Here is a 26,776-nt window from a genome sequence, read left to right as displayed (position 1 = left end):
TTGCAGATACAAACGTTTTTGGGGTGTCACATGGCAGGGAAGAATTTCTAACAAAGGGTTGCTCTTCCAAGCCCACATATCCAGTGTGTTCACATTCCAGTCTCAGTCAAGGGAGAATCCCAAAGGCCAGGCAGAGAGGCCTAGAAGGGCCACATGCAGCCTCCGGGTCTGAGGTTCTCCACCTCTGCTCAGCTGACACCCTTTGTTGCTTATAAAGCATGTCCACTGTGTTGTTGTTGTTGTTGTTCAGTCATGTCCGACTCTTCGTGACCCCATGGACCAGAGCACGCCAGGCACCCCTATCCTCCACTGCCTCCTGCAGTTTGGCCAAACTCATGCCAGTCGCTTCGAGAACACTGTCCACTGAGGTACAACCTGCTTTCACACACTGTTTTGAATGCATTATAAACATGCAACACCAGGTGGTGCTGCAGAGCAAAAAAATATTCTATGCAATTTTACATAGCATTTTTCCTCTTTTATTACAGTGATTTAATTTCTGACTTATTTATAGCACCCCCCCATGTGTAGATCCACCCCAAGAGAGGGGCAGCTGTTGGTTTTTTGCACACTTTGCAAGAGGCCCAGTGGGAAAGAACTCTTCCTGTGATATGGGTCTAGTGGAAGGAAAACAAACAAGAATGCTACAAAACCCACAAAGGTGCAATGACCTTTAATAGCATTGCTCAGTCAGTAGTGCATGAGACTCTCAATCTCAGGGTCATGAGTTTGAGCCCCACAGGCAAAAGATCCCTGCATTGCAGGAGTTTAAACTAGATATCCTCTTGCTCCTGTCCAACTCTACAATTCTATGATTCGATGTACTTCCTATCACTAGGACTGGCTTTCATGATTTATTTATTTATTACTTGGCTTAGTTTTTAAATGTGCAAAACAAAATGACAGCCAACAAACTTCCCCATACCCTAGCCCCCACCTCAATACAACCAATCATCAGTATTTTGGTGAGAATGATCGTATTCTCCTTTCTCACTCCCCTCCCCCCAATTATTAAATATAATATATAAATCCAGTTTAGAAGAATCTGGTGGTACTCCAATTTGTCTGTACAGATGGTCAGAGGTACAGTGAAGATATGCAAAAATCATGAAGACCATATTTGCAGAGATGCCGCTGGCAGAGTATCATGCCCCCCCCCGCAGTCCTGCCTCATTGTAACATGGAATAAATTGAGGGATTTTAAAAGAAGGTCATGCGAACAAAACTGCCATGAAAAAGAAGACAACTGTTTTCTGCAACCCACATATCATTTTCTTAATTTCCTGCCTGCTTTAGCGTTGGGGGAAAAAACAACACCTTAATGCCACCTATATATAACAATTGAATTTTCTCTCTCTCCCTCCCTCTCTCTCTCTCTCTCTCTCTCTCTCTCTCTCACACACACACACACACACACACACAGGAATTAAAGATGAATTTTAGGAGGGGTTTTTTTGGGGGAAGTCATTTTGGAAGATGAAAGCACAGATTCCGGCATCATTTTAGTGAATCAGACTAGACCTTTTAGCGAAATTGCTGCATGAGTGGAGGGAGGGAGGGGGTAAAAAATCCTAGTGCGTATTGTGTAGATTCTAATTTACTTCTTGGCCAGGCAAACTGTTGCAGGCACTCTACATATTATCCTGGGTGGGTGCTGCGCTGGATGCTTGACAACTCTTCCTACAGCACCGAGGAACGATGCACTCTGAGTAAACATTGGAAAGAGGCCAGCTCCATCACTGCGTGGCATTTTCTTGCCAGAGACAAAGCACAGCTATAGCTTGTGTTTCCGGGTGAATGGAAAAGTGCCATTCTTCGGCGTGCCGACCTGTCCTGTCGAGCCCCTGTTCTGAAACTCTGAGAGACGCGAGGTTGACCTTCTGTGCGCTTGGTGGAGTTCCTCTGCGTTGGCAACGCGACAAGAGCTCGGAGGAGTCCATATGCTTTAATTGCCCCCATCCACGTGCAGCTGCCGGTGCCAATTGCTCAGGCAGCAGCATTAACACTGCCAGTTTCTCTACCCCGCCGCCCCCTGTACTCCTAGCCCAGTCTGCTAGTCTTCCCGATCTTTATTTCTCCCCTTTCCTTCTCTTCTGCAGCACATTTTGTCTGCAGATGGTGGAAATGAAAAGGAAGTGGTAGGCAGAGAAGAAGCACAGGCTCATTTCTGTCATGGGAAGTTTCATAGGCTGCATTATTTGCAAACAGCTCCTCTCGCAACCTTTATGACTGATACCTTCACATTATTTGCGGCAGGTTTTTATTATTTTAACCCCCCTCACACACACAATTCTAGCCCCCGTGGTGCTCTTTTATTAATTATATTTATATCCCATAGTCATCCCTGCACCCTCAAGAAACTGAAGGAGAATACACATACATGAATACATATGTAATCTTATTGTATGCTACCTTTCCATAGCTCAAGCCACACTCAAGGCGGCTTAGAACATGAAAACCATACATACAACAAAAGTAGTCATAAACAATAAATGTCAAAAAATACACAATTTCCACATAAATCATATAATGTATAAAATGAAGATACAGAAAATATACATCAATAGCAGCCTCTCCCATACTTTCTAAGTGTCCCTATTTTCCAGGGGCAGTCCCGGAATTACAATAGCCATCCCGACTTCTGATCCTGAAGTTTCCCTATTTCTCCCATCCCATGAGGTAAGGCATTTCTACATCTTATTTTCAAGAATACTGGTATATGCATTTTAATGCACACCCTGCAACCAGTACAGTATATGTCTTTTTGTACACGTTATTTGGCTAGAGAAGTGCACCACAAAATTCAGAGAAGTCGTGTCCTCCATCATGGAGGGCACGTGTTGTGGTGAGATGACCTAAAACTGCCTCCTTGTTTTTGGGGCGGGGCCGTTTGGATAGCTGCAACACACCATTGGTTGCTGGGGTAGAATTTGGTTGTTCAGGGATTGTGATTGGCAACCGAGGGGCTATTTAAGCTGCTGCATGTCACATGGAGCTTCCTCTTTATTGCGACGGGCCTTGGCTCACCCCCCCTATATTTAGGGCTGCTCTTTTGACCTTGCTATGCCTATTTTTCCCTGGAAAAGACCCTGATGTTGGGAAAGATGGAGGGCACAAGGAGAAGGGGACGACAGAGGATGAGATGGTTGGACAGTGTTCTCGAAGCGACTAGCATGAGTTTCGCCAAACTGCGGGAGGCAGTGGAGGATAGGGGTGCCTGGCGTGCTCTGGTCCATGGGGTCACAAAGAGTCGGACATGACTGAACGACTGAACAAGAACAATGCCTGTTTAAGGGTCGTCTGTTTTTGGGAGCAGGTAGGAATTTTGCCACTTGGCTGATTGGCTGGTGCCACTTGGTTTTTGCCTACCGTTTAGCAAATCATCACAACTTTGTAAGGTTGGCGGTTAGGCATTGGTTGGTTCAATGTTTTGTGGAGGGGAAGTGGTTGGCTGTACCTGCCCCTCCATTGCTGCTGCTAGGGAATTCCGTTAAAGGAATCCAGGGGCTTGCCTTGTTTTTGTCCAAACCCTGTCAAGGGGCTAGGGCCATGCCTAAGCCCCTGGGAGCATCTGGGGTGAGCTGTGAAACTGAAGTCAGCTTCTCGCTCCTCCAGGATGCTTTCCCTTACTGACACATGGTGGTGCCCAGTGTCAATCCTGTTCCTGCCACTGTACAGGTTCAGGTAGTCTGGAACCAATGCCTAAGCAACCACTCACATGCTGTAATCAATAAATTTGTGGCCAAAATTAATGCCAAAAACCTTAAACTAATTTCTGTTTCTATTGTGTCTTTATTTTGGGTGTGGTTTTGGGGAGGTCTTCACACGCAAGGGTGAATTTGGAACGAAAGCTGCATTGCGGTTCATGCATTGTTGCGGGAAAGGCAAATTAGGTAGGTTCAAAATAAAGTATGAACCCAACTAAAATGATCTCCCCGCCCCTGCAACATCCCTACCCACGAGAAGCCAAAGCTACCCACTCAACAGCACTCCTGCGCTGCTCTTTAAGACTGTCTAATTGGTCGGCAGAGTTGAGTCACTCTTGGCAGGCTCTGTGCCACAGAGCTCATATCTAATTTACACACACGCACACCTATTTTAGTGCGGAAAACATCCCACCCTGAACTCTTGTAATGGTCTTTTATGACAAAATTGCCCGAGTGTTGCTCAAAGGCCATTAAGCATAAAGCACATTAATCCCACAGTTTCTGTGAAAGAGGTTACACAAAACAAAATCGTGTTGTTCCATATGCCATTGTAGGGCAGTTATTTTTTCTCTGCTGTGAATTCCTTAGCCGGTACAAGGCGACACAAAGCCCACCATAGTCAATGGGAGGATTTAGATCAGCTCCCTGTGGTGCTCACAGCTTGTCTTCTATCAGTGTTCTAGCCATGTCAGTTTTTGTTTCCAAATCCCATTTGCATGTGTTCAGCTAAATGAGGCAGGTGCATTATGTGAATAATGACAATACCTGGATGAATTGCATTCCAAATCCTCGATCCCCAAAGGATCATTTCAGCTTGGGCTGCAGATGGTACCTGGCAGTTCTGCAACTTTGCACACACACACACACACACACACACACATATAGAGGCAGGTGCCAATCTAATTCCAGAATCTCCAGTTTCTTATAAGTCTGAAAAGCTTCTGAAGGATTCAAATGCTGGATTCTTTGAAAATGCGCGGATGAGATATAGACACAGGCCACACCTGAACTATACATTTAAAGCAGTTCAAAAGTTCCTTGGGAACACATATTGACTGTTAAACCACCCTAAGAACAGTGGATTTTGTGAGGGGAATAGGGGTCCCCCAACAACTCTCACCACCCTTAACAAACTACGGTTCTCGTGATTCCCTGGGGGAAGCCCTGACTATTGAAAGTGGCAGTGCTTTTTTTCTGGGGGTACGCAGGAGTATGCATACCCCTGCACATTTTGTGAATCTTTGTACTTTTGTCCATTTACTGTATTTATTTTTCCTGATTAGAACTATAAAATGGTGGGGTTTTTTTGAGTCAAAATAAGAGTACCCCTAAACATTATTTTTTTAAAGCATTAGAAAGCAGTACGAGATCATTCCAAGTGTTGTGTGTAGACAGGGCCACATTTGCAACACAAGAGTACACTGGAAAAAAAATAATTGGGATTTTCATTTGCTGTTTTCTGTCCCCTGAACCCATTCCCCCTCCCCCCCCCCCAAGATTAACTGATACATTTTCATTCTTTGGAAGTATTCTCTAAGTCTGCCCCGAGTTGCTCTTTTTACCTTTGCGATTATAGTGTTTCACTATAAACTTTGACATTGGTGTGCACTGCCCTGAGACCGACGTGATTGGTCTGGGTGTAGAAATCTCTGAATAAATAGAAATAAGTGTTTAAGCAAAAGCTGGATGGCCATCTCTCACGAATGCTTGCAATTCAGAGCCCATGCTGCATGGGGCTAGAGAATGTTCAAGGTACCTTTGCACCCTCAGATCTGCACAAGCATTTATTGCGATCCCAGGATCCTCAAGCGTCCATCTCCTAAGGGATTCATTTTTGTTACTTTTGGAGATCTTTTTAACCTCCCCGAACTTCTGAAGTTCTTGTCAGGAATTAATCTAATGTTGGACATAGGAGAATCTAAAGAGCTGCGTCGGAAGATCCCAAAAGACGTGCACTTATAGATGTTTGCCTTTTGTCTTTGAACAACTGATCTCCATTCTGCTTCGCAAGCTGCTCTGCTTTAGAAGTATTTCAATCAGCTTTCAGGAACAGCTCAGCGCATGCCGAGGGAAGAAAAAAGCTCTTCGAGAAACACATGCAAAAGTGCTTGGAGTCTGCAAGGATTGGTTAGCCTCCTGTTCTGTGCTCTCTTCAGTTCCCTTCCAATTCCTGTCAATCATGCTGCTGTGTCCATAAGACATGAGCTACATTTCTTGCCATTATTCTAATGTTCGCTTGGATCTCTTCTTACTCATTTGGATCCTCTGTTCTCATCTACAGGACTATGCGTGCCAATCCAAGCATTTCTTCTAAGCCTCTCCTGGAAAGCTTGTTTTCTATGGCCGACGTACCCTGAACCTAATACTCACTGTCAGGGGGAAGGTACTCTGAGCTGAGTACAGCTTAGGAGAACCTCGCAGAAAAAGACTCCTATGTGTCTTCTCATTGCTCTTGGAAAGGAGTGTTCTGCCAAATGCAGTGGTTCTTTCTAAGGATACCAGGACAAAAAGAAACGAGGAGGTGGAAGGGGAACCAAAACAGCTTTATTAAACAAATACCAAACAAAACATACATACCCAAAATGTCCTCAATCTGCTCCCAGGAACCCCTCAAGTGGATAGCAAGGACACATAAGCATGAAGACTCACAGCACCCTAGTCTTGGGTCTGTGATGAGGCTCCCTTTCCCATCCCACATGCCTGCCTTTTATAGAGAGCTTGATCTTAATTATGGTAGCAATATCTGTGGTCAAACACCCAAGCTCTCTTTCCTTAAAGAAACATCCACACAGAAGCTAAGATTGGGGAGTGGCTCAGATATGGGGAGAACTCCAAGACATGCCACTCTATCTCCTCGTAACAATATCTTCCGGATTGTTTCCCATACAAGGAGGCACTACAGTTCTTCAGCTAATCTTTAGAGTTGTCCATCTCAGAAACATTTAAACTATCATCAGTTACAATGGAACTAGGCTACCTGTGGCTTAAAATACTGGAATGTAGAGTAGCTGATCAAGAGAAAACTGGAAAAGTGTTATATATTGAGGGGAAACAAATATTTTGGGAGAAGCTGTCACTTTGGATTGGTGTTGGCGGAGAAATTACATTCAGTTCACATTTAAAGGAGAAACTGTCATTATTATTTATTAAATCTCTGTACTGCCCTCCATCCGAGGATCGCAGGGCAGTTGACAATATACAGGTGAAACTCGAAAAATTAGAATATCATGGCAAAGTCCATTTATGTAAGCAATTATTTTCATTAGCTACTGGAGTTTAATATATGAGATTCATGACATGCAAAGCGAGATATGTCAAGCCTTTGTTTGTTATAATAGTGATGATTATGGCACACAGCTGGTGAAAACCCCAAAGTTGAAATTGTTAATTTGGGGTTCTCATCAGCTGTACGCCATAATCATCACAATTATAACAAATAAAGGCTTGACATATCTCGCTTTGCATGTCATGAGTCTATCTCATTTATTAGTTTCACCTTTTAAGTTGAATTACTGAAAGAAATGAACCTTTCCACGATATTCTAATTTTCCAAGTTTCACCTGTAAAAGCACAAAAACACATAGTAACATACAAAAGCAATAACCAATTCAGTTTCCACTTTCTGAAATGATATACAAATCATCCTTTGAAATTCACACTTGAAGGCAAAAATGGTGATATAAAAATCAAAATAACCACAGCGTCATTTGTCAATATTTCTTTCCTGAGGTTCATTTAGTAGGTCTCTCCACAGATTGCCCTGTGTCAAAAGCGGGTTTTGAACATTGTCTTCTTTTTGTTTATGAAGTCAAGGAATGGTTGCCAACTACTGTAGAAATGAAGGGTTCGAATTCCCACTGGTTGCTCGTATCTGGCATGTCAGTTTTTGGGAGGCAATAATGTTAAAGCAATGGCTGGTATGGGCACAACCCTTTTAGACAATAGCCATTTATGAAACAACTCCAAACCACTTTCACTATTATTACGTTTCAGGCATGCAAAAGATTGCAGGCTGTTGCTTCTTACCTCCAGTGTTCTCCCTGTTAATTCCACTGATGTATCATCCTTTATAAGTGAGACTTTAAGAAGAAGTATAGCTCCTGGGGGGGGGGTTATCATAGAGTTTGAGATTTTCTTTTGCATGTTTAGACCTTTAACTCCCCCCAAATAAATTCACACAAGTGACAGATATTTGGTTTGGTTTTTGGCAGAATTTAGGCCACAACTTTATTGATTACAATCAAGTGAGTAAGTTGCATAGGTTCTGGTTCAACTATCTCCCTGCACCCTTGCAGGCAGCCCTGTCCCAGAGCCACGTTCGTAGGACAGACAAGGATGAACACCAGGGACGGTTGCTGGTAGGGGTACCAAACAGCTGTCCTGATGCCCCCGGGACTCGGGCACCGGCCGGACCCCTTTCAGGGACCGGCAACCAATGAGTCCCTGGATTCCTGTACTGGAATATCCTGCATTTCCATAGGTGTGGCCACATCACGTGCCACGCCTATCACCTGAATCAGAGCCTATCTGCAACTTACAAGTTGTGACTAATTGCTACACGGCAGGCGAAACCCAAATGACACCAGCTAATCTGCCAAGTGGGGAAAATCCCTGCCGTGCCCCTGTCCCAACGACAGACGACACACGACGGCATAGCAAGGTCAAGCGCAAGCCCTGAATATAGGGAGAGGTGGGTGGGTGTTCCGATGCGAAAGGCCCCAAAGAAGAAGCTCAGCAGCTTTGCATGGGCTTAAATAGGTCCCGCATTGCTGCATTTTACGATGCCCCATTGATCAGATTTCACCCCAGCAACCCGGGACTGACCTATCAGGGGTTGTGCCCATGATTTCCAATTACCCCCACAATACTGGGTCGGGTTGCCGGTCACACTGCAACACGTGTCCTCTTTTAATGGAGGACCTGATTTATTTTTTTAAAAAATGATCATCCAATCTCTCAAGAGAAGCTCAAAGTCAGTATTACTGATTTAGGATTCGGGTGCTTACAAGAATCTCAATTCTGCCATGTTTTCTTAGCCCTCAATGCTAATATACAAGCTGAAAATAACAATAACATGGTTTGGGAAACTTCTTTCATCGCCCGTTACAGAATGTAAGAATAGAATCAAGAAAATGGGTGGGAAATGGATGCTGTCGTCCCACGTCCCCCCAGCATTTCCACCAATTTTTTTTTTTTTTTAATGAATGCTTGAATGCTGTGTTGAACCAAAGATGAACTGTTCTGGAAGCTTTGCTAATGCCATCTTGGTACGTAGCTAAGATATCCCCACAATTAATAGGTAGTTGTAGCAATGAGTTCATATATGTTTATATTCACTTGCTTTGATGTTACCCTTATCTATGGGCTTGGGGGTGCTAGGCTCTGAGATATCTGTAAGACTTTGGTATTTGCCAGCTATGCCCTCATCTGGTCAGGTGAAGCAATGGGAAGTCCTGGCCAAACTGATGTATGCTGCTCTCGGTATAAAGAATTTATGCGCATCTGCCTGGGCACAGTCAAGACATCTCCTTGTCCGTCCCACATCTGCAAAGGCTATGAGACCTGGCAGGCTGGTTTGCTGTAAGTCTGCATCTTCTTTCTTGGCGAAGCAATAGACATTGGGGAACACATGACTCAATTGCACAGGGATTTGAGGGTGAGAAAAGAGCATGATGAGATCGGAAAAAACAACCCATGAATCAATAGGCTTTGCAGCACATATTTGAAGGGCCAAATTAGGACATGAAGAATTAATTACTTTTTTTTTTGTTAGTAGCAGCAAAGCTATTTATTGCTAAAAAAAAAATATGGGAAGGAATTGCAAGATTTGAGTATTCAACTTTGATAAGGTAAAAGTAAGGCAAAGGAGCCCTGGATGGTTAGGTCCAGTCAAAGGCGACTGTGGGGCTGCGGCATCTGGCATATAGTTATAGCAAAAAAATATACCACATGAAATAAGGATAATAAAAGTAACCAAAAAACCATGACGTTTCATGCCAGATGGTGGAAAAGCACCCTGCCACCTGCAGTTTCACAAATATGTTCTCCATGATTTTCTGTAACTTCCTTGTGCCCCTGACCATCTGTACAAACAAACTGGAGTAACATTAGATTCTCCTGAATTGTACTAACTGAATTCTGAATTCTGAATTCTGCTGAATTGAATAACTGTCTAATGGTAAATTATATTGGATTAATGTAACAGAGAGAAGAGAAGAGAAGAGAAGAGAAGAGAAGAGAAGAGAATCACATAATTCTCACCAGAATCCTGGCATCTGGTTGCATGGGGTGAGAGCTGTATTTTTTATATTTTTATTTTTTTGTATTTTAAAACTAATAAAAAGATGCGTAACTTTTTTTAAAAAAAGAAAAGATAATTGCACTTCTCTGAATTTTGCAGTGCAGTTCCCCAGTCAAGTAACATGCCCCCCATGTACTAAAGGAAAGTGTGCATAAAAATGCATATATTAATGAAAATAACATAAAATATGTTATATATTTTGTTCTGTTGTGAACCACCCTGAGATCTACAGATGAAGGGTAGTATATACATTTTAAGAAGAAGAATGAGGAGGAGGAGGAGGAGGAAATACTTTACAAAGATTTATATTAGACATAATTGCATAAAAATGTATGACTTGATTGAAATGCTTAAATTATTATGAATTTTCATTAGGACTTTTAGTGTGTGTGTGTGTGTGTGTGTGTGTAAAACTGAGATGGAAATGTGGAGAACTAAATTTTTTTCTCTCTCTACTACTACTACTACAACTACTACTAGGCCATATCTCTTTTTTTCTCCCATCCCACAAAAAAAATTCAGGGTCCTCTGGACCAGGCTCCTTCCCACATTGTTGACTTATTGGGTCCTTCACAGCGAATAACCACATGTTATTCCACAGACTGGTTCCTTCTTCTACACTGCAAAGAAAATGCAAACTAAGTTGCAATGCAATTAACAAAAGCTACTCCATATTTTTGAAATGAATAAGTCCCTTTGATGTATGGCTTAAATAAAATAATAATTCTCTGTTGTAATAATACACCATAACCAAAGTTGCCCTCAAAGATAAGCAAATGTGTATTTAGCCTGCATCATCACACACACAAAATTACCCTCACTGATTACAGTTGGCCCCCACTGATTAATCAGCTAAAGCTTTTGCTGATCACTCCACTGATTGGATGGGTTAAAGCTTTCTGCCCTAGTTTTATTCTAATATTAGAAATCTGAAAGGCAAGATAGATGAATTAGCAGCATCCCAAATTCTGGAGACCAGAATGCTGGGCTCAACACACCTCGGTCTCATTCTAGACAGTCAATGTTTATGGTGCTATTTTCTTTCCTACAACACTGTGTTATCAATATTTGTCCTTTGCCAGGGTCTTTGTTTCTACTAGCAAACTTCCATAGTTGTTGGGTGTGGCGTTTGCCCTCTCATTATGGTGATGTCATATTGGGGGGAGAGTGTGAAAGGGTTAATAGACTGACCAATGAGAACACAGGGGCGGAGCCTAGCTGTTTTAAGACTCAGCACAGAGGTTTTGGCAGTTGAGTTTCAGTTGGGAATCAAGGGAGTTTGGTTGGGAACTGGGAGGTGGTTGGTTCGGTTGGATTCTTGTGGGTGGAAGGTATAGGAAGGTACAGGAGTTAGAGTGAGATAAATACAGTAATGAGGCTGAGTGGATAAAGTGCAACAGTGTATTTAATATTGAAAGCTTGTTGATGTGCGGCAAATAAACTCTTGTTATTCTTTATTTAGCTTAATCCTGACTGAGACTCAGTGTTTACCAGCTTGGCAGGGGGTTGGACTGGATGGCCCTTGTGGTCTCTTCCAACTCTATGATTCTATGACCTGGTTGGTGGCAGCGGTATAGTGGTGGCACAGGGATCAATAGTCCGTGAAATGACCGGGGGCCCTGTGTGAACGTCACATTGGGTTACATTTTTGCATCTGTGTGCCTCCAGTGACAGACGCTAGAATATTTTGTTTTTGTGCTGAATAACTGTAAAATCAGGTTGGAGCAAGAAACATGAGAAGACACTGCTTTCCATTTTCTCTGTTTTTGTCCTATTGAGCAGTTCTTCCTTTCCACTGTGGTTTGTCTTCTGCCCAAAACTATGGCAGAATCTACCCCAAAACTGTCCACAGTGGCAAAAATTATGTAACTCAATGTAAGTAACTGTGTAAATTACACAAGATACATTGTCACTCCACCCAATTCATTTCAACGCAAAGGGGATGGGGAGGAAATCAATTGCATATTGTTTGCAGACTGAAAGCGATAACAACAACAAACACTGATAATATATATTGGATTTATTTCCATTTCAGACATGGGATGAAAAAGCAAATGTTGGCAATTTCCACTCCTGTTTCAGTTTTCAACAGAATTCTCTTCCATCCCTAGTCACAACTTGACATCACAAAGGATTAAGGTAAAGGTAAAGGACCCCTGTACAGTTAAGTTGAGTCAAACTTGACTATGAGGGTGTGGTGCTCATCTCGCTTTCAGGTCAAGTGAGCCGGCGTTCATCCACAGACAGGTTTCTGGGTCATGAGGCCAGCATGACTAAACCACTTCTGGAGCATGTGGACTCATTTTGAACTCACAGTTGTCCATGGAGGGGCAGGTCAATTCTGTGTCCAGGGCAGCTGCCTACCAGCTCCACCTGGTATGCAGGCTGAAACCCTACCTGCTGCATGCTCTAGTTGTCTCCTGCTTGGACTACTGCAATGTGCTCTACATGGGGCTACCTTTGAAGGTGACCCAGAAACTACAACTAATCCAGAATGTGAAAGCTAGACTGGTGACTGGGAGCAGCCGCCAAGACCACATAACACTGGTCTTGAAAGACCTACATTGGCTCCCAGTATGTTTCCAAGCACAATTCAAAGTATTGGTGCTGACCTTTAAAGCTCTAAACGGCCTCGACGCAGTATATCTGAAGGAGCATCTCCACCACCATCGTTCTGCCCGGACACGGGCCTTCTGGCAGTTCCCTCACTGCGAGAAGTGAGGTTACAGGGAACCAGGCAGAGGGCGTTCTTGGTAGTGGTGCCCGCCCTGTGGAACACCCTCCCATCAGGTGTCAATGAAATTAACAACTATCTGACTTTTGGAAGATATCTGAAGGCAGCCCTGTTTAGGGAAGCTTTTAATATCTGATGAATTATTGTATTTTAATGTTTTGTTGGAAGCCACCCAAAGTGGCTGGGGAAACCCAGCCAGATGGGCGGGGTATAAATAACACATTATTATTATTATTATTATTATTATTATTATTATTATTATTACTGTGACAAGTGCCAAAGCACACAGAAATACTTTTAACCTTCCTGTCACAGTGGTACCTATTTATCCGCTCATGTTGGTATGCTTTCGAACTGCTAAGTTGGCAGGAGCTGGGACAGAGCAATGGGAGCTCAACCCGACCTTCTGATTGGCAAGCCCAAGAGGCTGAGTGTTTTAGACCACAGCACCGCCCCCTGGATTAGGAACACTTGGCAAGAGAAGCAGATGTGGGTCTCCTTCTTGTTCCTTCCCTGGTAATATCCAGTAATAAAAAAATATATGCTATCATGTTCAAAGTCTCTCTGCCCCCATGAGGAGCACCCAATGACATCAAACTCAGATGGTGATGATCCCACATCATATGTTTTGTACTACCAGATAACCAAAGGGGTTGACACACTGGGCTGCTGTTTCTAGTAGCAGCTATGCTGTTAGGGTGTTGTCAGTGGCTCCCGGCTGGTTGCCTAGGAAATTATAAAGACAAGGAAAAGTGTTGTTGTTTTTTTTTAACCCAGCCTTTTGGATAATCGGGTTGTGCGAGTGAATCTCCACCCCCTTCTCTCCCACTTCCTCATTCGTCATCCTCATCATCTCCTCTACGGGTGCCGCTAAGTGCCCCCTGTCTTCAAGCTCTTTGTTCTCCTACTTCTAAGGCTCACCGGGTTCTGGGAGATGGTGGGTCTGGAATGCTTTCTAATGACGTGTCAGCCAGCTGCTGCTTGCTCCTCCTCTCCCATTATTTCCCAACTTTTCCCCTCACCTGCCTCCGAGCTGTGACCTCCTGCAAACCCCTGTTGTAAATCTATACTGTCTTCCTCTTCCTCCTCCCTGGCAGGGTCAGGATGGGGAGACGGTCTCCACCACTCCTCCTCCTCCTCCTCCTCCTCCTCCTCCTCCTCCTCCTCCTCCGCCCAGTCCCTGACACAGGCATCTTGTATCATAACATCTAATTTTCACCCCAGTCTTCTGATGTTCATATCCAGGGTCAACACAGCATCTCACATCATCCCTGACTATCAGCTTATGGGAGTTGCAGTCTAACAGCTTCTAGAAGGCATCATTTTGGCATGTCTTAATTTAAGTCAATACAGTGGTACCTTGGTTAAAGAACAGCTTAGTTTATGAACAACTTGGATTAAGAACGCTGCAAACCCGGAAGTAAGTGTTTTGGTTTATGAACATTGCCTTGGTACAAGATCAAGTTTCACTTCCTGTTGAGCATGTTCCATTTGTAAATTGAGTCCCCCGCTGCTATGGGAAAACATGCCTTGGTTTAAGAATGCTTTGGTTTAAGAAAGGACTTCTGGAATGGATCGTAAACCAAGGTACCACTGTAGTAAGAAAGCAGTTCCCAGGGAAGAGTTCTGACTTAGGAGACTACAGGAAAGCAGGCTTCGTCTGTTTTGGTGTGTTTGTATTTCATGTTTTTTGTGGGGGTGCATGTGTGGATTCCCTTCCCCCTCAGTTGTTGGCTGTTGGTCAGAAAATAGCATATGTTTTTGGAACGGTGCATAAGAAAATACAATTTGAGCCATTCACCATTCAGTTTATTTCAAGTTTCTTTTTGCGGGGGGGGGGGAATCCCGATATATTGGCCTCCAAAAAATAACCTACCAATTTAAAAACAAAATGAAGTGGTTTGGATGGGCAAAGGGAGGAAAAAAATCAAGAATGTAATGAAACCACAATTGCAGCCTTCAACTGCGGGAGGAACTGTCACCATTCTGCACTGTTCGAAAAGTGCAATGTGATGCAAGGTGACAATTGGAAGATGTATGTGTCGACATCTTATTTTGTTGCCTCCAGCCCGGCTCTGAATAAACTACAGAGTGCATTGTCTGTTCAGTGATGAAGGAGTTCTGATATCCCTGTTTTTAAGGGATTTTTTTTGGGGGGGGGCATGTGTGATCGCATTAGCAATTTTCAGACAGTGTCCAGACATACGATTTGTTGAACTTGCATATGCACAGAATTCTGTGTGGGTTGCTGTTGTTTGTTTTTCTAAGTAAGTGGGAGGTCTGCCTCTGGATGGCACATGTTGCGTTGCTTAAATAAGTCCCCGCTTTACACACACACACACACACACACACACTTTTTAAATGAGAATCCTGTAAATATAAATCTGGGTGGGATTAAGCTGGGGGGAAAGAGCAGATGGAACTGTTGATATGTCTGCCATTGGCTTGGGCAAAAGGCAATGAAAAATAATTCCATTTCCCTCCCTAAATTGAGAAAGCTTAAACTGGTGATCAGTGGTGGATATGGGCAGATGGAAGTGGCTGGCAGACTTCTTCGTGAATTGATGTTGGTATTAATAATAATTTAAAAAAAGGATAATGTTTGTGCCCAGGGAGAACTGTGGGAATTTGCTGCTTGCTGTACAATCTATGTTTGGCGCGAGGGAGATTGTACATATATGCATGTGCTTGCTCAACCCAGCCCACACACATTTCCTATAGATTGAAAATTGGATTATTATTATACTGCGGAGGAAAGTTCTGCAGTTATTCCCAAGTAAATTAAATATGCCTGTGAGTTTAAACGACCTATTAAACACCGTATTTGTTACTGTTTCCCTTCAGCACTACCAGTCTCAAGACATGCAGCAAAAAGGGAAATTCAATAGCAATTTTGAAGAATTGTAAATAGTAACAGCTATGACTGTGATATATGCAGACATGCAGACCGTGGCCACTGTTCCCGAAGAGTTCAGCCTCATTGTCATTTAAAATGTGCTGCTGGCCTCTGGGAAAGTGTCCAAAGCAGATGCTGAGGCATAGAGGGCAAGAAGATCACAATTGGTATTTGCTGTCTTCTATATATGTTAATCCACTACATTTGTCAGCATGAGAAGTCTGCTCACCTTCCCCAGAGGGTGGTGTTGCGGCCGGGCATCTGGGACCTTCAGTGATCCAGCTGGGGGGGGGGCAGAAGAATGCCACCCACATCACACTGATGCCCAGCTGCGTCACACTCCTGGCTGTCCGATTGGCACGGCTGGGGGCATATTGGCATCAGCCATTTGGTTTTCACCTACATTGTAGCTATCGCCACAACTTTGTAAGGTTAGGAATTGGGTAAGCCTTTGTTTAAGGTGGGGAGGTTGTAGCCTCCGCCTGCCCCTCCTCGATAAGGGTATCCTGTTAAAGGGATCCAGGGGTGCGGATCCTGTCTGAAGCCTGGACATGGGCTAGGGCCATGCCACGACCCCACAGGGACCCCACGGGGTGCCCCGATTTAATGTATGTCATAGGGTTCCCCCAACTGGTGGTTTACTCTTCCGTGGACTCCCTGTAGATGGACAGGAGTAAGGATACAGCTTAATTTCACCCAATGACTAAGCCAAACCGCTCACATCTGTAACCAATAAAGTTGTGGCCTAATTTATCCCATAAACCAAAAATAATTGTGCACATGTGTTTATTATCTAAGGGAACTGCGAGGCCTGGGGCCTTGACATGCAACTCTGGAATGTGGAAATGCCTTTCTCTCCTGCCTGACTTCTAACCTGAGTAAACCACCCCATGCAGGTAAGCCAGCAGGATTTTCTGGGCCCAGTATGCAGTATATGGATTGGCCCCTTTGTTCCACTTAACTCATAGATTTTGCTCATTTACTGCACAAACTCTCAGCCTCACCTACCTCACATACCTGCTATGAAGATATGTTGTTGTTGTTGCTTAGTCGTTTCGTCATGTCCGACTCTTCGTGACCCCATGGACCAGAGCACACCAGGCACTCCTGTCTTCCACTGCCTCCCACAGTTTGGTCAGACTCAGGTTGGTAGCTCCGAGAACACTGTCCAGCCATCTCATCCTCTGTCGTCCCCTTCTCCTCGTGCCCTCAGTCCTTCCCAACACCAGGGTCTTTTCCAGAGGGTCTTCTCCTCTCATGAGGTGGCCAAAGTATTGGAGCCTCAGCTTCAGGATCTGTCCTTCCAGTGAGCACTCAGGGCTGATTTCCTTAAGGATGGATAGGTTTGATCTTCTTGCAGTCCATGGGACCCTCAAGAGTCTCCTCCAGCACCATAATTCAAAAGCATCAATTCTTCGGTGATCAGTCTTCTTTATGGTCCAGCTCTCACTTCCATACATTACTACTGGGAAAACCATAGCTTTAACTGTACGGACCTTTGTTGGCAAGGTGATGTTTCTGCTGTTTAAGATGCTGTCTAGGTTTGTCATCGCTTTTCTCCCAAGAAGCAGGCATCTTTTAATTTCGTGACTGCTATCACCATCTGCAGTGATAAAATTGCTACAAAAGAGGAGTTAGAGCTTATATCATAGGCATCAGATTTTTCTTCCTTTAATCAGTGTGATGCCTAGTTGTACTAAAAAAGGCAATGCCCCCCACCTCAACTTTAGTACAGTTCTCAAGCTTCCATGAATTTTAATCTGGCCTGATAAGACAAACATGTACACACTTTAAGTTGCACAGGGCTAAACCTCATTAAACAAACAAAGTTTTTCTTTTGAGTAGACATGCATACCATTGCACTGCAAGTTAACTATATGGCAAATTCTTAATGTGCCTGGGCATTACCTTATTTTTCGCTCCATAAGATGCACTTTTTTTCCTCCTAAAAAGTAAGGGGAAATACCTGTGCGTCTTATGGAACGAATGGTGGTCCCTGGAGCTGAATTGCCCAGGGGCCAAAAGCAGATTGTGCTTTTTATTTTACTAAGAAAAAAGGGGGTGTTGAAAGGACCCCACTGATCAGCTGATCAGCAAGGGATCGGGAGAGAGATAAGATTCCCGGCTCCCTTTCAGCCCCGCCCTCCTTTGTTGAATGTGCTGCAGAGGGAGGTTTTTTTGTTTCCCCAGGACATGTGACTGGCTGATTAGATTATCTGTCTGGAAACTGTAGAAAAGGCTCCCTTTCCTTAAGATTTTTCAGAAATGTGAGTTGAACCCCATAAAAATGGGGCTTTTCCTCTTTGCTTTTCCCCCTTTGCAAAAGGAGCTTTGCTTTTCCCCCTTTGCAAAAAAAGCTGCAAAACTTTTAGCTGATCCTCAAAAAAACCAGGGCTTTACCCTTTGCAAAAAAAGCTGCAAAACTTTTAGCTGATCCTAAAAAAAAAAAACCAGGGCTTTTCCCTTTGCAAAAAAGCTGCAAAACTTTTAGCTGATCCTCAAAAAAAACCAGGGCTTTTCCCTTTGCAAAAATGCCGCAAAACATTTAGCTGATCCTAAAGATCCAGGGCTTTTAGAGGAGGAAAACCAGAAAAATATTTTTTTTTCTTGTTTCCTCCTCTAAAAATGAGGTTCGCCCTATGGTCCAGTGCGTCCTATGGAGCGAAAAATATGGTAGTTCCTATATAGCAGAAGACATGCCTAAGCCTATTTGCTAGGTTTTAATATTTTGCTTTTGCCATGCGGGTGGAGGATAAACATTAGCTTCCACCTACAGTCACTGTGTAGAAGTACTTACAGAAAATAGTATGTACATGATCTCAGACAAGCCCACCCCTGGAAAGATGTATTCTGCTTGCTAGGGTGAAAATCTCAAAATGAGACAGAAGCAGGAAATGACAATTAGTTAAGACCACAGGGATTCCTTACAACTCATTTGTCAGTCATAGTTCTGACTTCACTAATTGGACTATGAGCACGGAAGAGTGGTGAGCAGCCGAGCTTGCTCATCTCATAAAAATCACTTGATTGATGTGTGTGTGTGTGTGTGTGTGTGTGTGTGTGTAGATTTTGCTTCTTTCTTTTCTTGGGCATGCAAAAACTTAGTTTTAAACTATGATAGCCATGGGTGCAGTCAGATTTATTTTAGGGGGGCAGACTTTATGTTGGAGGAAGCAGAACTGACTTATCTGTAACCCAATTGGTCAGTTAGTTAAGTATTTTTATTTATTTACTTGATGGGGGGGGCAGCTGTCCCCCTGCACCTCCTGACTGCACCCTTGATGAAAGCTAAGAATAAATTATGCTTTGGATGTTTGAAACACTTGCATTTCCTTGCCCTTCCTGCTTCTGTTGCAAGTGACACTGGAATTTGGAAACTCTGGAAGAGAGGGGAGAAAACAGTTTTTTAAAATAAGAAAAGCATATCTCTTCAAATAAGGGTGATAATACTGTGCATTTTTTTCAGGGGGGGGGGTAGATGGTGTGGAGAACTAGCCCAATGCCAGGTAGGGGTTAATTTTTTCTGACAGTTAGAACCCTCAGGGGCGGGCTTAGCCTGGGTATAAAACACCCCTCCCAGTGGGCAGTGAGTTAGTTAAGTGCGGGGAGTTGAAGTGGGAGTCAAGAGATAGAGCTGGGAGTTTAGAGTCTTAGGTGGATGTTAGCAGAGAGGATAAAGAGATTGTGAAACGCGTTGTTATTGATATTTAGTTTACTATTAGAGGTATTAGGCCGGTAACATCTAGAGGTATTAGGCCGGTATAGGACAACTGTTTTAAGCTTATTGAACAACCTTTTATTTATCAGCAACCACAAGCTTTGTACGCAATAAACATCTTTTTAGTTCACAATATCCTCGTCTGTGGTGAATGAAGTAAGCAGGATCCAGCTAGTAGTCTGAAGGGCTGCTGCTGGGAACTGTTTGTCGTTGGTGCAGCACTCATAGACCGTAAAACGTCAGGGGGTGGGCTGTACAGGGCGAAGGGCCCGCGACATTAAAGTGGTGGCAGCGTCGGGATACGAAAGATTGTCATAAAGTGGTGGTCACGTTGAGATCAAAGATAGATCTAAAGTGTTGGCAAGAAGTGCCAAGGTACAAGAAGGATTTAAGGGTTACGCATTGTGTGAAGTGTGAGGCTTAAAGAGGATTTAAGCAAACTTCTGTGAGACTCTACAATCTAGTCAGGAAGGGGATCGCATACACCTGGAAAGGGAGAAGGGGAATTCAGAGAGGAATTACCTGGCCCTAGGGTGTGGTGTGATAGCGCCTTAGACTGTGAGATTGTGAGAGAGTTACAAAGATACTTTGCGTTTGAAACTATTTCAGGCAGAAAGGTTTATAGTGAGAGGTCGGAAAAGTACGCTGGACAAAGTGCACTGAGGCAACTTTAGGCGTGACTTTGGACCTAAGCTGTGGAAACTAAGCCTGGAGAAATAGTTTAACTGAAACATCCTTGATTTAAGTACAGAAATAATACCACCAAATAACTAGAAAATGCCACCTAGAAAGACTAAAACAGCTCTTAGGGACTCACAAGTAGAAAGCTCTGAAGAAGAAAATGGGGTTTCCCAGATGGAAGAAACCAGTACTGAAACAGTTAACAAAAATCCTGCTGAGGGGACGAGTTTTAAAGCCTCAGAGGAATTTGAGAAATGGAAGCTAGAACAAGAATATAAACTGAAGGAATTAGAAATGAGATTGCAAGCTGAGGAAAGAGAGAAAAAATTACAAGCTGAAGCAAAAGAGAGAGAATTAAAATTACAAGCTGAAGCAAAAGAGAGAGAATTAAAATTACAAGCTGAAGCAAAAGAGAGAGAATTAAATATTGAGAGAGAGAGAGAAAGGGAGGCAATGGCACTGAAAGAGAGAGAATTAAAGTTCCAAGCTGAGGCAAAAGAGAGAGAACTAAAAGAGAAAGAAATGACCTTAAATATAGAGAGAGAACTGAAAGAGAAAGAAATGACCTTAGCTATTGAGAGAGAAAGAGAACGGGAGGAAAGAGAATATTTATTAGAAATGAAAAGACTTGAATTATCAGCTGTAGATAATAGAAACAACAACAATAGTTCCACACAAAATCCTAGCAGGGTGGATTTAAAAAGATTCCCTGACTTCAAAGATAAAGACGATCCTGAAGCGTTTATCATTTCTTTTGAGAGGGCTTGCGAAGATTTTGAAGTAAAAGATGAGGAGAAAATGCAAATACTGAGAGCGCGTATTAGTGGAACATTAACAGAGATTTATTCTCAAATGCCATCTGATCAATCTAAAGATTTTGAAGCATTTAAACAGTTGGTTTATGTTAGATTCGGAATTACTGCAGAACAACTGAGACAAAAGTTTAGAACAATAAAAAAGGTGCGTGAGGAAACATTCGCTCAATTAGGAGCTAAAACAACAAATTATTTAAACAAGTGGCTAGAACAGGAGGGTGCTGATTCTGTGGCAAAAATAAAAGAGGTGATCGCATTGGAACAATTTTATGACACGATTAATAGTCATTTGAAGTATTTAATTAAAGAAAGACGCCCTAAAACCATCCTGGAAGCTGCTAATCTGGCAGATGAAATAAATGAAATCCGAGAACACGCTTATGATGCCCCAAAATATAAGGACAAACAGTGGGAAACAAATAAGTTTAAGAGAATGCAACAGCCCACAAAGTTTACCACAGAAACTGCCAAGAAAATTTTTCCCGCCAATGCAAATGTTCCCCATAACACGCCTATGACAACGGGGGGGACTGAGGGAAAAGTAAATAAATATAGTGAGGGTAAAAGGCCTGAATTAATCTGTTGGCAATGTGGGAAAAAAGGCCATAGACAACTGGACTGTAGAACTGAAATCAGAACTAGGAGTGCAAATACTATCCCTCAGAAGCAGACATATTGTGTCCAAACTGTGGAGACAGAGCCAACTGCCAACATGGTTGCCACGACAACCGAGGCCCAGTCAGAGGCTGATGAGTTACCAGTGGCCCAAGTTGTGAGGTGCTATATAATTCAACAAGATGACATGCTATTACACAAAACAGGAGAAGAAATTTGGGTGAATGGTAAACCATATAAAGGCTTAAAAGACACAGGGTCTCAGATTAGTATTGTACATCCTGATTTGTTAAAGCCAGAAGACTTTATTAAAGGCAAAACAATCAGTTTAAAAGGAATATCAAAACAGCCAGAAATCTTGCCAGTCGCATTAGTTAATCTGACATATAAACAATGGTCTGGAAAATGGCAAGTAGCAGTTTCACCAGAAATCCCAGCTCCAATGTTAATCGGGTGGGATTTACTTGACCATGTACAGAGTGCATTTGTAATAACTAGGGCACAAAAACTGCGACAGTTACCTCAGGAGGAAAGGCCTGATACAATTGTTGAACTGACACAAGATACAAGTATAATGCCAGTTACAAATAGTCAAGCAGCTAGTTTTGCAGCCAAGCAGAAACTAGATACAGATTTACAGAAATATTTTCAAGCCACAGCCGTGAATACAGTATTAACCCCTGAAAGCCCGGAGCGGTTTATAGTCAACAATGGGTTGCTATACAGGGAGATTCTTTTAAAGCCTAATAGAGGGGGTAATGAGATCCACAGGCAACTGATAGTACCTACTGAATTCAGAACCAAGATAATACAACATGCACATGGCAGTATCTTTGGAGGTCACTTGGGAATCACCAGAACCAAGCAAAGGGTGTCCCAAAATTTCTTTTGGCCTGGGATGGGCAAGCAAATAAAGTTATTTTGTCGAACGTGCCATACTTGCCAATTACAAGGACATGGGCAAGATAAAACGAAAGCACAATTATGCCCCTTGCCTATAATTTCCCAACCCTTCCAACGCTTAGCAATAGATATTATTGGACCACTGCCAAAAGCCAGTCGCAGGGGACATCATTATTTATTGACTATTGTGGATTTTGCGACTAGATATCCGGAAGCGATTCCATTACGAAACATAGAGACTGAAACAGTGGCTTCAGCTCTAATAAGTTATATGTGTCGGCTAGGGTTTGCAGAACAGATCGTGACAGACCTTGGAGCCTCATTTACCTCTAAACTGATGCAGCGTTTGTGGGAGAGGTGTGGGATAAAACATATCACCAGTACCGCTTATCACCCTCAGACGAACGGCTTGGCAGAACGTTTTAATGGAAGCCTGATAAGAATGCTGAGGGCATATGTAACGGAACATCCTCACAATTGGGATGACAATATTCAAGCCTTATTATATGCTTATAGATCCATACCCCAGGAAAGCACGGGTTTTAGTCCCTTTGAATTATTGTTTGGGAGAAAAGTCAAGGGTCCCCTAGATTTATTAAGATTTAATTGGGAAGGACGGCCGGTTGGAGATTCGGAGAATGTAGTTGATTATCTATTTAAATTGCAAAACACTCTCAAACGATCACTAGAACTGGCAGGAGAACATTGCAAGGTTGCTCAGCACAAACAGAAAGTTTGGTATGACAAAAAGGCACGTGTGAGATCTTTTGAGCCAGGACAGGATATTTTATTAATCAGACCAGTAAAAGGGAATAAGTTACAACTGACCTGGGAAGGTCCTTTTAAAATCATTTCAAAAATGAATGATGTAAACTATATAATTCAATACGGTGAAGGCAGGCGGGTCGTGCATGTGAACATGATAAAGCCTTATTATAAAGCGGAAGGGTGGTCATTATTTGCTATTAAAGAAGATCCCCAAGACATGCCAATACCTTGTTGGGAAAGGGAGAAGAAACCCTGTCCAATAACTGACATTAAGTTGGACCCCCAACTAACGCAGTCCCAACAAGAAGATGTAAAACAAATTTTGACACACTATGCACCCACGTTCAGCAATAAACCAGGTATTGCTAAAGGGGTAATGCATCAGATTGATACGGGCGATGCCAAACCCATTGCATTGGCTCCGTACAGGATTACAGGCCATTATATAAAGACTGTAACCGAGGAAGTTCAGGAGATGTTAAAAGCAGGCATTATTGTTCCTTCGAGCAGTGCATGGGCAGCCCCTGTTCTTTTATTAGATAAGCCCGATGGAACTATAAGATTTTGTCTGGATTTTCGCCGTCTTAACCATGTGACAAAATCAGATGCCTATCCTATGCCTAGGCTCGACAATTTAATCGAGAAAATTGGAAGCTGTAAATACATATCTAGTTTGGACTTAACAAAAGGATACTATCAGATTCCAATGCACCCAAAAGATAGGGAAAAGACCGCTTTCAGAAGTCCTATCGGTTTATATGAATTTACAGTCATGGCGTTCGGTCTAAAAAACGCACCAGCCACTTTCCAACGCCTCATGGATAAAGTTTTAAATGGGTTATATGACTTTACAATTGCGTATCTTGACGATATCGCCATATTTAGTAAAACTTGGGAGGAGCATAAAGGGCACTTAAAAATAGTGCTACAAAGAATCCAAGAGGCAGGCCTAACCATCAAGGCGGCAAAATGTCACATTGGGGGCAGTTCTATCAAATATTTGGGTCATATGATTGGGGATGGGCAGATTAAACCCTTATCTGCAAAAGTAGAAGCCATCGCGACCTGGCCGAAACCCACAACCAAGAAGAAAGTGAGGGCATTCTTGGGACTGGTGGGGTATTATCGTAAATTCATCCCCAAATTTAGTGAAATAGCTGCTCCTTTGTCTAGTCTGACAGGAAAAAAAATAACAGACCCCATCACGTGGACAGCAGCCTGTCAAACTGCTTTTGACAAGCTGAAGAACGCACTGATATCCCAACCAATACTAGCTACACCTGATTTTGGCAAGCCATTTACGGTCTACACTGACGCGTCTAATGATGGACTTGGCGCTGTGTTATGCCAGCCGGGAGCTGAGGACGAACTACATCCGGTCGTCTACCTCAGCAAAAAGTTGTTGCCTCGGGAGAAACATCTGTCGACGATCGAGAAAGAGTGTTTGGCCATCATCTGGGCTCTGCAACGTTTAAAGCCGTATCTGTGGGGACGAACATTTGAACTTTGTACGGATCACTCACCGCTGATCTGGCTACGATCCATGAAGACCAACAGCAAGTTAATGAGGTGGGCATTAATCTTGCAAGACTTTGATTTCACCATCAAATCAGTAAAAGGAACCCTGAACATTGTGGCTGATGCGTTGTCTCGAAAACCAGGGAGCCACGGCTGATCCGAAGACAAGACATCACCACAACGATATTGCATGTCACTGGTACTATGTAATATTGCATGTATATAATGTTCACAACCATATGTACTTTTACTGAAGATGTAACTGTTTATGTTATAGATAGGTAATATAGGTAAGAGTTATAAAATGTATTGTTTATGTTAATGTTTAAAAATGTTGTTTGTATCAGAGGGATACTTTGGCTAGTAACTCCTCTGATACAAACCTAAAAAGGAGGGAGGTATGTGGAGAACTAGCCCAATGCCAGGTAGGGGTTAATTTTTTCTGACAGTTAGAACCCTCAGGGGCGGGCTTAGCCTGGGTATAAAACACCCCTCCCAGTGGGCAGTGAGTTAGTTAAGTGCGGGGAGTTGAAGTGGGAGTCAAGAGATAGAGCTGGGAGTTTAGAGTCTTAGGTGGATGTTAGCAGAGAGGATAAAGAGATTGTGAAACGCGTTGTTATTGATATTTAGTTTACTATTAGAGGTATTAGGCCGGTAACATCTAGAGGTATTAGGCCGGTATAGGACAACTGTTTTAAGCTTATTGAACAACCTTTTATTTATCAGCAACCACAAGCTTTGTACGCAATAAACATCTTTTTAGTTCACAATATCCTCGTCTGTGGTGAATGAAGTAAGCAGGATCCAGCTAGTAGTCTGAAGGGCTGCTGCTGGGAACTGTTTGTCGTTGGTGCAGCACTCATAGACCGTAAAACGTCAGGGGGTGGGCTGTACAGGGCGAAGGGCCCGCGACAGATGGAGCATTTCCAGAACGGTTCCTTGGACTTGCCAGTCTGAGAAGTGAGTAAATGCTTACAAGGTGATATGTGTGCACCGACAGCTTTAGGTTAATGAAGGGCAAAGCCATTGGCATGGCTGTGTTCTGTCTCTGTGTTAGCATTCTGCTGATCTTTTGCCCTCCTGGTAGCTCAGTTTCCCCAAGAATCATGGATCATACATGAGGGGAAAGACTCCGTCAGGCAAGGCCTCCTTCCACCTGTCTTGCCCCACCCTCCGACTCATAAGCAGGACCGGTGCTAGGGTTTCTTGCGCCCTAGGCAGACCACCTTCTGGCACCCCCCGCCCCCTGCCAAAGCCTGCTTTAGCGGGAGGTGGGGGTGGTGGAGAGGCAAGCAGCACCTCTCCACTACAACGGAGAAGCTGCTGCTAGCCCGTCCCGCCCGTCTGCCCAAGCCTGGCCAGCGCCCCCTCCATTTTGGCACCCTAGGCAATTACCTAGTTCGACTTAATGGACGTGCTGGCCCTGCTCATAAGGGAGCTGGTCCTGGAGGAAGAACTGTGAGGGGAGTGACTCCATCAGGCAAGGCCTCTTTCCACCTGCCCTCCCCCACCCTCTAGTCTCTGCTTCTCAATTTGTATTATATTTTATGTACTGTGACTTGCCATTGTTTTATTGATTATAGCTTAGAAATTATTTATTGTAACTGTTGAGTGGATTTCTGTTTAACTTTTATATACTATTATTTAATACTATTCTAATGATTGTTGAATGTTACTTTTTTAATGTAGGTTGCCTATTTTAAAGTTATGTTTTATTATCACATTTTTTGTATTTCATTAGATTTTTATAAGATGTACATTTTTTGTTTCTTCATCTTGTAAACCGCCTTGAGTATTGTAAGATAGAAAGACGGTATACAAATTAAAAATGATGACGATGATGATGAACTTGCATAAAGCTTCCTATTCTTAGTTACGCTCAATTTCACTGCACAAACAGAGGAAGAGGTGAAGAGATAAGTCAATTTGGAGTCATAAGCGTGCATTATTTTGCTTTTTTCCTTCCAGAGAGGTTGTGCGCTCTACAAGTCTTTATTATATAATCCTAATTCGCTCTTTTTACAACCTAAAACAAAGTAGCACTTCTTCTGGGAAGTGATGGGCAGAAAAGCCACTCTTGTAGTCACATTTGATTTTTCTCAATTTCAGAGCAACACAGC

Source organism: Lacerta agilis, chromosome 3 (genome assembly GCF_009819535.1).
Source record: "Lacerta agilis isolate rLacAgi1 chromosome 3, rLacAgi1.pri, whole genome shotgun sequence".
Lineage (NCBI taxonomy): Eukaryota > Metazoa > Chordata > Lepidosauria > Squamata > Lacertidae > Lacerta > Lacerta agilis.
The sequence above is the reverse complement of the archived record's forward strand: the minus strand, read 5'-3'. Positions refer to the sequence as shown.